Source organism: Acartia tonsa, chromosome 9 (genome assembly GCF_053477335.1).
Source record: "Acartia tonsa isolate MP-2025a chromosome 9, ASM5347733v1, whole genome shotgun sequence".
NCBI classification, from domain to species: domain Eukaryota; kingdom Metazoa; phylum Arthropoda; class Copepoda; order Calanoida; family Acartiidae; genus Acartia; species Acartia tonsa.
The window spans coordinates 41727754-41740616 of NC_137268.1; the positions used below are offsets into that span (position 1 = coordinate 41727754).

At 31.6% G+C, this 12863-nt stretch overlaps 1 long non-coding RNA gene across 1 annotated transcript in view; it reads left to right on the top strand.

Moving 5' to 3' along the window:
- Positions 1–6909: 6909 nt before the first annotated feature.
- LOC145327885 (uncharacterized) overlaps positions 6910–12863 on the top strand; it is a 50826-nt gene continuing 44872 nt past the window's right edge. The window contains exons 1-2 of the long non-coding RNA XR_013882270.1: positions 6910–7013; positions 7581–7720. This is a non-coding gene — a long non-coding RNA (uncharacterized LOC145327885). The remainder of the gene's footprint in view (positions 7014–7580; positions 7721–12863) is intronic.

Consider the following 12863-nt stretch of genomic DNA (forward strand, 5'->3'; position numbering starts at 1 on the left):
AATAAGTTAATATTTATGATTGTAGACTTAACGATTTGAAGACTTATTTAGTATCTTTACAAGTTTACATATTAGGATAAAATTATTATAAATTATTTTGTATTGATTTTATATATTAGATTCCTTAAATATACAATATTTTTATAGTTATTTCTCGCTTTGTATTATAGACAGCTTTCCGCTGATATAAAATGTACACTTACAACATTAAAACCAGTGTTTTTTAACCCGAGATGCTGAAGGCACGGGCCAAAAAATGGCTTTAATCTTAAGATGTGCATTTTTATATTCATAGAAAAATGGATATGATACGATGCAAGACATACTTTTTTTCGTTTGGATAAGGACCGATTTTAATCCACCGGATATTAATCGGTTTCGAACGCATACAAAAAATTTTAAAAACGAAGCTTTTCTATAATTAGGGTTGGTCCGTCCGTACGTCTGAGACAGTGATTTCTGTAGTAGTTAGGTACGATTTAGAAAAGGTAGTAACTCTATAATCATTACCAGAATGTCCGTACGTCCATTTTAAATATGTTGAGTTTTTACTTTTTTAACAAAAATTTTTTATGTGATCTAATTATCTGATTGTTCTGATTTTTGGAATACTGATATCTGGGACAACAAAGTACAATATTATAATAAGCAAAGCAACTCTATAATCAAGTCCTAAAAATGTAAGTATGTCCATAAACATTAAACAGTTTTTTAACAAATTTACTCACAATTTTGCTTTGACTCTTATTTATTTATATTCTGATAATTCAGTTCTGACACTATACAAGTGTCAATGTCCGTTTGTCCTACCGTTTTAGAGCTTCGCTTTTATGGATGTTGTCATACTTGTTTTTCCATATTTAACCTTTGACTAGTTGTATATATTTTGGGGAAACAAATATTTCTTTTATTGTATCTATTGCAGCAACAAAAACCAGCCAAGCCTTTAGTTGCGCGGCTGAGGATGAATACAAATTCGCAGCTGTTGGCTGTGGCTAACAAAGGTGGCTGCGACTGTGGGTTGCTCAATTTTAGAATGGCTGCTTTTTCCTAGTAGCCACCCAGATTTACGATTATGCGCAGTTTGTTGCAGCTTTGTCTAAAATGCATGGTTGAGTTCAAATGCAGATATAGTTTCATTATGAAGACTATCATCCAGGCTATTCCTTTATATTCTTCAATAGAACAGAAAATAAGCTATACAATAGCTACATTACGAGAAAAAATTTTATACCAATATTAAAAAATATATATATACAGTTAAGTGTGATTAAATAATAATTAAAGATTTTCATTTTAGTAATTAATACAATATTTTAAATTTCTAATATTCCTATTTTGTACTAATGATAAAAAGAATTAAGAAAAAATAAACCAAATTTTATATTTTAAATACTAAATTTTGGGATGATGTCGAAGAAACAATTAAATACATATTAAAAGATAAAAAAAAACAAGGATGACAACATCCATAAAAGCGAAGCTATGAAATGGAAGGACAAATGAACATTAACATTTGTAGATTGTCAGAACTGAATTAGCAGAATATTAATGTATCAGTACAAACAATTCTGTAAGTAAGTTTTTTGCAAAACTGCATAAATAGATGATACTTACATTTTTGGGACTTGTTTATAGAGATGCTTTGCTTAAAACATTGTACCTTGTTGTAATAGGAATCAGTTTTCAAATAATCAGAAGAATCGGATAATTGTAACATACAAAAATTTGTTGTCAAAAAAGGCAAAAAGTCGACATGTTTCAAATGGACGTACGGACATTCGGGTATTGATTATAGAGTTGCTACGCATTCTAAATTTTACCTAACTACTACAGGAATCATCATGCAAAGTTTGGAATCGATAGGTCAATTCTAACCTGTTTAAATTAACGAAAAGAGATAAATCTCTGTGACGGACGTACGGACGGACATATCCTAATTATAGAAAAGCTTTGCTTTTAAAATATTTTTGGGGGGATTTTAACTAACTAAGGCGTCATTAGATAGAAAAAAAAGTTAATATTCATTAGTAATAATATAGGGAATAGTCCCTTTCGTTGATAGGTTATTTTAGGTTAGGTTAGATTATATTGGGTTAGGTGATTGCTCCACAGGGTTAGGCAATTGGCCCCGCAGGGTTAGAGCCCCCCGCAGGGGCTAGAAATAGGAGAAAAGCTACAGTGAAAAAAAATTAAGAATCGCCCTATAAGGAGCGTTGCCACGAAAGAGATTATACCCATAATATCATAGAAAAACCTTAGTTATAGGACATCCTGAATTTATGGTTGAAGAGTTGCAACGCTTTAAAATTGTAAATTGCTCTTAATCGTCATTAATCCGTTACAGACGGACAGAATTGCACTAATTAAAGAAAAGCTTTTATTTTTTAAAAGTACTAAATACAAAATTAAAATTCACCAAACCTTTCTTTAAAAAGTTAGATAAATAAAAAACAAAAACGAATATGTTTAAGAGTTTAAATTTATAAATTTGCACACTTTTATTTAATAAAGATTTTCTGTCAAATCAAAAGATTATAAAAAAAATTGGTATTCCCTCTTATTTTGAAAAAAAAATGGAGGGGGAAAGCTTTTTGTATGTTTTTTTTTTGTTGTTTTAGGTCACATCATATTTAGGTTATATTGGCTGCCTCTAAGGTTTAGAGCACCACAGGTAAGGACCCCGCAGGCTTTTCTACGGTAATTTTGGCTACTCAGTTTTCATTTAATTTTATTTCAGAGGGGGGATGTGCTCCACAGAAACTTTGACGTAAAACACTAATAAGTTTATAAACAACTAATAACCAGCTTCTACCAATAACGAAATTAATTCGGGGAAAAATCACGAAACCTATACGTGTTTTTCAGCTGTCGTTGGGGGGCAACACATCGTAAAATTGACGACCTCTCCATTTGCCCCCCAAATATTTTTTTATCTTTATTTCGCTTGTTGGTTATACCATATTCCTGACTAATAACTATTCTGTTAATCTACAACCTTTATACCATCTCCTCTTACTGAATGAACGAAGTGACCAATAAATGTGTTAATTCCAGCAACCTAAAATGACGACAAATTTCCCCCTGTCACAATATCCATGTACTTTCTATATCCATTATCAGAAGACACCAATACTAGAACGACGCCCTAACACATCCACCAAAAGTAGACAATTAGGGAGAAGAAATGGATATAGTTATACGTGGATATAATGTCAGCCGAAAATTTTTAGTCAATTTAACTTCCTAATATGGACCTAATTTATTGGTAGTTAGTTTGTTATTCAGAAGGAGGGGAGTTGTTGTTGCACCATATTTTCGCGTACTCTGATCAATGAATATGGTCCATATTAACAAGCTAAATTGACGAAATTTTTTCCCGGTCAATATATCCTTTATCCATTTCTGTTAGATTTATGTTTTCAAATGTGCAGCTGTTTTTAAGGAAAGGAAATATTCGATGAGTCCCATCACTAGAATAAAATCACCCACTCCAATTTTTTTTTAAAGCAACTTTGATTTTAATACCAGGCAACCTCGTATGTTATTATTAGGTCACAAATAATAATTATACTACAACGTCTGCCAGTTCTTATGGTGTTCATATAATCAAGCTCAATTAACTGAATGAAAAATAAGCTGGATAGCAAATATGTAGAATTATATAAAGTTAATAAAAATTTGAAACAATGTTTTCTTTAAACAAGACCAAAAACGTCCATAACACGCCAAGATGCAATCAAATACAAATTAAAACCAACAAAACATTAGAATATCATTCATAATTTAACATATATTTATAATTATATCAAAAACATAAACATTAATAACATATCTACTACTAGCGGCTTCGCTCCTAGCCTCTAGGGGCTTTGCCCCATGAGGTAATTAAATTTTTTTTTAATTAAAAGATAAAAATTCTGTTGCTGCTGCCCATAATTTATGTGAAGTAGTTTCGCCAGTATTTTTGTGTCCCACCCCCCAAAATATAGCTCCAAACCATCACAGGACCAATAGGTATATACCCTGAAGAGTAGAATCCGATCGATTCAGTGGTTACCGATATCTTAAGGGACAGACGGACGGATAGACAGACGGATGGACAGACAGACACAGACATCAAGCTACTTTGTATTATTAGATAGAATGGGTTAGTTGCAAATGAATGATATCATCATCCGTAAGTAGCAAGACTCAAAAAAACGAAAAACAAAGAAGAATAAGAAAAGAAATCATATATGATGTGTTCTAGAGTAGTTGAGACAGACGAAACCCGCGATCGTGGCTCAACACGTAGCGCATCCGCTCGTCGCCGGGGAGTTGATAGGTTCGAATCTCGGGCCGATACCGCATCATAACTAAAGACGCTAAAAAGGATTCCTACTGCTGCTCTGTCAGGTGCGCGACATATATAGTAAGAGTAGGGGGAATGCCTTGGCCCATAAACAGGCGCAACTCACTACCGTGCACAGTTAGGACTTCTCAGACAAAGGTCGTGCAATCAAAGAATTGGTTGTCTGATGGATGTTAATTAATCTAATATCCTTGGGTGTTAAAGTATTGTGTCCCATTACACGTGGATGATGCCCTGGATTCTCAAGATGATAACTTAGAATCGAAGGAGAATCCCGATCTTACGAGGTAATGGTCCGTTGAGACAGACGAACCATGTTGTTTTTAGAGTAGATGCACTTGTGCATTTTTTTAAAAAGGTGAAGAGCTTGGATAAGAAACAAATTGACGTACAGACGATTTTAACATAATCTAAAGAGTAGTATCGCTACATGGCAAGTATACTCAAGTATGTAAGTACATATTTGAGAACAAGTAAATACCTATTTATAGGCGTAAAGATATCTGTTTTTCAAACAATTATCTTCAAGTATTTCCTTTTGTAACAATAATGACTACAATCTTAACTTCTAAAATAAATATACAATCTAACCTAAATTAAGGAATAGATATACATATATCGCATCGTATTATAACAGACAGTTTTCCGCGGATATTAAAATAAATAAATTATAAAATTAAAACTATTATTACATGGTTTTTATTATTAATATTCATGATTTTTCAGTATAGCTCAGAACCGGTTCTAATCCAGCGGATATTAATAGGCTACGAAGCCACTCTGGAAAAAAAAATATCTTTTTATGGGGAAAGCTTTTTCTGTTAGTTGACCTTTCCCCGCATGATAGCTAAAATTCAATAATGATCAATACAAAGCTCCTCTATTTATTGTAGTCCTCTTCACCTTGCCGTTTTTGAGATCCTTCAAGCCAAAATAGCACACTAAGAAACACAAATACAAATAGCACATTCTAAAGTATCTATTAACAAAGTATAACGAGGTCTTCTCTCCAATCTTAAGATCTCGGTAACCGCTGGATCTTTTTGTTTTTTACTTTCAAGCACATTAGTCTTTATGTATTTTGTCATTTTTGTACTTTTACATTTTAAAACAAATTCTTAAAAATTTCTTAATAATCCTTATGATAAAGTAACAGGATGTGTGTTTGTCTCTCTTTTAAAATCTAAAATATTAAATTGGGTTATCAAATTCGACTCTCCCATTCTCAAGTGCTTTAGAGGCCTCTAGGAGCGTAGCCGCTAGTTTATACATATTTCACGATTTTTTGAGGCCATTCTTCAGCATTATATTATAGGCAGGGAGGGAGGGGACATTGGGTTGTTTATTACACTGGTCCCCAAAGCTTTATATGTACTATTTTGTGTTTTGATTGGTTGGTTCATTAACTTGACTGTTCAAACGTTTCAACCAATTATCATAATTTACAGAAGGGGTAATTTTGTGTATTTTCATTTGTAATGTACATTAAGTTATCGAACATTGTCTTCTCCCTTTAGATCCCTGTAATATAGGTCTATACTACTTTAGTAGTACCTTTGCGTATGACGCAAAGAAATGCGTATCAGTGGAGGGGGCCGGGGGGAAGGGGGGTATTCATTCACAGTAGAAGAAAAAGTGGAAGGTGCATGGAAGGGTGTTGCCCTGTGAAGTAGTATATAATATCAACATTTTTTGGTGCATCTACAAAATGGATAAAATTAAAAGTTAGCAACTTATTGTAAAGCAGTAGGTACCATGTGTGTTAGATATTTATTCCCTGTTCAATTTCTACATCAAAGGTTTTTTCCGTCCTTTAAGACCTCGCTAACTTTCAAGACGTTTTAAACAATTAAGGGGAGTTTTACATAGGTCCTTGACAGGTTGTAGTATGTATACTTTAAAGTACAATCAATTTGAACCTGAAGTTTCCGAGATCTTTAGATTCAGACAACAAAAATTACTACTTCATATTACACTAGCCTCCGTGTAATATCTATTTCAAAGGTTAGGGGAAAAAAAGAAAAATAGTCTAAAACAATTGTAACACTTAAATTCAAAAAATATGGAAATAGTCTAAAACCATCTTAGGACATATGTAAAGCTCCCTAAAATGGAGAATTCAATCGATTCAGTGGTGGTTGAAGAATAGTTATTTCTCGCATCGTATTATAAACGTCTTTCCGCGGATATAGAATGTACAATTATAAGATTAAAACCAGTTTTTTAGCCCCTAGGTGCCGTAGGCACGGGCTAAAAAACTGGTTTTAATCTTATGATTGTACATTTTTATATTCGTAGAAAGCCGGATATAATACGATGCTAGACATAGTTTTTTTCGTATGGATGAGAACCGGTTCCTATCCACCGGATTCGAATGAATACGAGAAAAAATATTACTTTATATAAAGGGATATATCATTTGTGGATAAAAATGTCCCTAGCCGCTAGATTCGTGCATTTTTTTTGCTGTATTAAATGACGCAAAATTGACTGAAGAAGGTTTGATAATGTTTGTGAAGAAACACCGTGCCCCAACAACAAATACAACACCACAACCGCCAACATCAATACAACACCACAACACCAGCGTAAACTTTGCGTAGTAAGAAATATCTTTAGTTGGTCTTCAACCTTCGTTTCGCTCACACGTGTTTTGCAGGCAGGAGAAACTACAGATATTACGAGATTAGTTATTCATTGCATCGTAATATAGACAACTTTTCGCGGATGTTAAAATAAAAAAATATTAGATTAAAACCAGTTTTGTTAAACCCCGAGTGACCGAAGGTCCGTGCTAACAAAATCGGTATCAATTTTCTAATTTTAATATTCGTAAAACATTGTCTGTAATACGATGCTTTACATGAGTATTTTTTAGTATGGCTGAGAACCGCTTCTAATCCTTCGGATATTAATCGGTTTCAAAGCCATCCTGGAAGATTGTTTTAATGTCGATTAATTGTTGAATGCCAATAAAAAAAGCCATAATTAAGTAAATAGACAATAGACGACATATTATGGATAAGTAATCATTTAAATCTTTACTCCAGAAACTTATATTGGCTTAATAATGCTATTCTCAAAAGGATATATTGGAATCAAATTAATCTAATAAAATTATAAAACAAAAAAATCAAATGTAATTAGAATTCAGGGGAAAAGCTTTTTTTTGGAAAGTTGTTTAATTTTGATACAAATCATGTAATATCTGTATTTGTCACTATAGGAAGATCTGTTGCTTGTGTACTGAGTACTAGCAGTACATTATACAGTACAGAGAGTACACATCCAGAGTACATAGACAACAGGACACTTAGCTGTACAAACCAGTAGAGTATATCTAATCAACCTCCCAAAAACTATCAGGTTAGTAACCTATTTTTTTTAGTAGAGAAAGAATAATTAATCTTTTCCCATTAGTTTTACATATTAGGGAGGGGGGGGGGGGGATTAGTTTGTCAGGAATCAATAGGGATGCGACAATGAACGATAAATTGATGTACATCCCCAATGTTGATACACAAATTTATCATTTTGTAGATTACAATTAGCGGTAGAAACGTTTAAACACCCAACTTATAAACCAACCAATCAAACTTCAATAAAGGTCCCCAAGGTTATTAAGCCTGCGAATAAGCAAACATTGTTCCCAGTGCAATAAACATCTAAATGTCCCCTCCCTCCTTGTTAATTTGTACTATTACTTTTTTCAAGAATATGACGATTTTAATTTTTTACATAATGTACATTTGCACTGCAGTGTATATTTGCACAATTTTTATATAAGTTTCCTCTTCCATCACTGACTGACTAGTTCGATGACTCACTCCTTCCAACAGAATAGTTGTAAACCGCTATTAGAGTGCCCTTGAATATATGATATTAAAGTATATATGTAAGTGTATCTTTATGTTAGATAACACCTTTTTTATTAAAATTTACAAATTCCTAAACACAAATGAAGAAGTTTTTAATTATAATACTTTAATCAAAATATTAATTTTAAGATATATAAACATCTAAGATATATTTTAGATTTAGATACTAATTTACCATTCGATATATTAAATTAATTATCGAAATTCATAAAACCAAAGTGTAAAATTTCTTATTATAATTGAGATTTTAAAATATGAATATTTAAAATATAATTTAAATTTAGACAGTAATTTACTAACTAAAATATTTAACTATGACTTAAAACAAAGGCTAATTGAAGCTTATTAAAACCAAGTAGAAAAAAACAATTTTTCAATTACAAAATAAATTATTTGAATTATCGAAACAAATAGTTTTTAACCATAAATTAAAGTAAAATCTTTTTGTGTAAAATTTTAATTGATAATTATTAAAAGTACAGATGATTTTGCCTCTAATACATTCTTGGGAATTAAAATGAGGATTTTTCTCGCTAGAGAGTTGCCCTTCCAACACCCTCCCTCTTATTCTATTGATCTTTTCAGACATACTTTTTATCTAAATTATATATTGACTAGGGGCTACGCCCCCAGAGTCCTGTAGACACTTTATGGGTTAAGAAAGTCGCCCCCCCCCCCCACATTTTCATTCTAATGATAAAAAGAAAGATTTTAAAAAATTGTTGGGGGGAAGGCATAATTTTTACGGACGATTTCTCTTGGGAGTGTGGTGGTATACTCCCCCATATAGTCAGGACCTATGAGAAGCTACACTTTTAAAGGAGAACCTTATCGGTCCAGTTGATAGCGAGGTCCTACATCCTGTTACTTTTTGTTTAAGGAACACATATAGAATATTATTAGAAATACTATTTTATTGTAACTTAGACGATTTAAAACAGTATTTTGTTTATAAAATTATGATACAAGTTTACGTGTGAATATTGAAGTTTTTTTGTTCAATTAAATGATTAAACTAAAAATTACATGATTATTGATAATTGCATATAAACATGAAATTTTTCCTTTCCATATTAGATTTAATAAATTTTATCAAGTTATAAAACTTTCTATCTTTAGTAAAGCAGCAACTTGTAATTTAGGGTCCGTCTGAACGTCATGCAAGTAATGCATATATGACTTTTTAACTATTTATTTGAAGATATATTCAATTGAAAAATTAAGATCTTTTTGTATAAGTAAGATTATATTTTGTAAATTACTTGTAAATTCCTTTTTAAATTTTCGTTTACATTGATTTATTTTTTTTATTGGCGAATTTATGATTCAAACATTTTTAGAAATGTATAAAATTAAACTTGTTTTATGGATTTCTTAAAATATGTGGTTAATTTAAGATAAATAACTCAAAGCACAAAATGAAGATAATGCCTAGCATTTAAATTCTTTTAATTTGTGATGGACACGTCAATTAAAAAAATCTTGTCTTCTTATATCGCTTTATTTTCTCATTTTGATAACATTTACAGCTTAGTTTTGATTCTTAAAATGATTACTTTTGACGAAATTTTTATTTTTTGAAAATAATTATTAGGTATCTTTGCTAGTAAAAATTACCGTCAATTTCAATTTTCTTCGAGTTTAATTACATCTTTTCTTCATTTTTTACAGTAGGTTTATTTTTCCTTGAATAATTACAGTATTTTTTTCTTTTCCTAGAATTTAAAACTTTTGCTTATTTTTGTAGTAGCGAGGCTACTCTATAAGTTTCTGTGTCTGTTTGTCCCTTTATCTGTGTGTCTGTCAGTACTGCTATTGGATGAGTTGGAGTAAAAAAGGAGGGAATCGTTATTTTAGCCAGCTACAAGTTTCACTTTATTAGAGTACATGATAATCTGGTGTAAGACCCGGGTAATAATAAATTCATTGTGCTGTTAGGGATTTGACGTCTAGGAGAGGGGGGGGGGGGCGGTTGGCTGGGCAAAACAAATTTCGAAATACATTAGATTTACCGTCTCCCCCTCAAATATAGAATAAAATAAAGCTTGGACGTCTTTGAAAAATGCAAATAGATTACTTTCTCGTAGTAATTCGTATCCAATTAAAACTGGTTTTAATCTTAAAATTGTACATTATAATACGATGCTAGAAATAACTATTTTTGTCGCTCCCATTAATTTCTTTCCCTAGCCTAAAACCATCCAAATACTAAGAAATAAAAATAAAATAGCCTAAAATCTATCTGAACCATCTCTAAGTGGAGAACCCAATCGGTTGATCAGTTATCAAAATTATAAGTTACACATATAAAACCTTACTAAATACTATATAAATGAACTATCTATAAACAAAAAACATTTATCCAAAATAAACAGATGTACTTTATGTAAATGTATTTTATCTTTCTAAATAGTTCCAGTACGTTTTTGGCAATTTTTGGCCTTAATGTGCTGCATACTTTAGATATAAAAAAACTGACGAAATTTGACCTCAATTACGTAAACATTTCTTATCAGTTCTTTCTTTTATAACCAAATGGTCAGTGTTTAATGTTTATATGGCTTTAATTCTGAAATTGGATGTTTTTTAAAACAAATTCTTTTACAAATTCCTTCGGTCACATTTGAAATTAGAATTCAAGATCTTGAAATTTTTAAGAAATACTGTGAAATGTGATTGCCTTAATGGATATAGGCTATATATGGATATATTGACATGGGGAAATTTATCGTCAATTTAGTTTGCTTATATGGAGTAGGAGGGGAGGGGATGAGGTAAAGGAGGTGGATAGAGGGTGTCGTTATTTTAGCCAGCTGTGAGTATCACTTTATCAGAGTACATGAAAATCTGGTGCAACGTCCACGTAATAATTTATTGTTTATTGTCTTACACCGACTTTACTAACTAAAATTAAAGATTTTTTTTTAAATTTGCAAGCTCTGCAGAAGCATATTTTATTTAATTCTGCTTTAAATCACTGGGAATTAGAAAACTAGAAAGGCGGGAAAGACATTACTTTAATAATACGATAATCTAATAGTAATTCATTGCATATTATTATAGATGGCTTTCTGCGGATATTAAAATAAAAAACATTAAAATTAGAACAAAATTAAACCAGTTTTGTTAGCCCACGAGGGGATCATAATAATATTTGTATTTCTGAATTTAATGCTGATATGATGTTTACTTACCTCCAAAACGTTGTACCTTGTTGAAAATGTTTTAAAATCAAGCAAATCTTAACCTTGAAACTTTACCTGCCCTATGATTCAATTTCCAGATGTAAATGCTTGTTTTTGCCACTGTTTGTCCGAAGGACCGTAGATACCAGGGTCTTGGCAGCTGCGCGTCAGCCGGGACTAAGCCTCAAATTTAACCCATTTGGATGCTATGAAAAAAATTTGAAAAGAAGGAATTGCCTTATTGGGTTAGGTTAGATACCCAGCTTATTTTTATAATTGTAAAAGGGTGATTTCCCTGGGGCTTATAGGCGAAAAAAAGCGCGGCTGTCGAGCCCTGGTAAATTTATGCAAAAATCTGATATCAATCTTACATAACATATTACATATTTATATATTTAGAGTGGTTTCTGAAGTCCCTTTTCATATAAAATCACTGTATAGTAAGTGAATGTTATGTTATTTTATATGTTGATTTTATTTATTTGATAAGATGATCTGTGGAATATTACGGTTAACAAAATCATCCCTTGTGTAGATTAAATAACTAGTGGAAAAGTTTGGAAGACGAAAAAAGACCCTCAATGACGTCATAAAAATGAGGGATGAGGAGAGGAGGAGTGGGAAAGAAACCCCCTAAAAAAGAGATGGATAATCCTTCGTATTTATGACGTAACATGCTGATTTTTTGAGGGACTTTTTACAACTAATAATAAATTTACAATGAACGATAATTTTATTTAAATACCCATTTATAATAAACAAAATTGCCTTTCCAGTAGATTTAAAACTATTGATGGAATTATTTTGGCCCTAAAGAATTACCAAAAGTTTTTAAGCCAACAAATGTTAAATCGTGTTTGAAATACTTTGGGTACCACTATAATTTGCAGTCCAATCTCCCCTTCCCTCCCTGATCTTTTTAAAAAAATTTGCTCCACTAATCGATCAGTGGGGCAAAATTGTTTTCGTTAAAAATCCACCAAAATCACATTAAAAATCTGCAAAAATTAAACAAATCATATGTTAATAACCCTTCTGTTTTGTTTTTGTTTAATTGTTGTAGATTTTTATTGTGATTTTGGTGGATTTTTAACGAAAACAATTTTGTCCCACTAAGCGATTAGTGGGGCAAATTTTTTTTTAAGAATCCACCTCAGATCTACATCTGAAAAGTACTTAGTTCTTTATTTTAGTTGCTTTCATCAATTTATCGTCCATTGTCTTACCCCTTAATATCCCTGATACGCATTCATTGAAATGGTATCCAACATAGTAAGATCTTATCAAAATAGAGTTGGTCATCGTAAAGGCGTTCTTTCACAGAAGCAAATAATGTTTTGCTAGCCCTAAAAATAAGATTTTTCTAAAAAATAATGCGAAATCATGATTGAAGCCACTAATTGTGGTCCTTTTGTGTGAAACGTCCAAGCTTTTTATTTTAAGGGG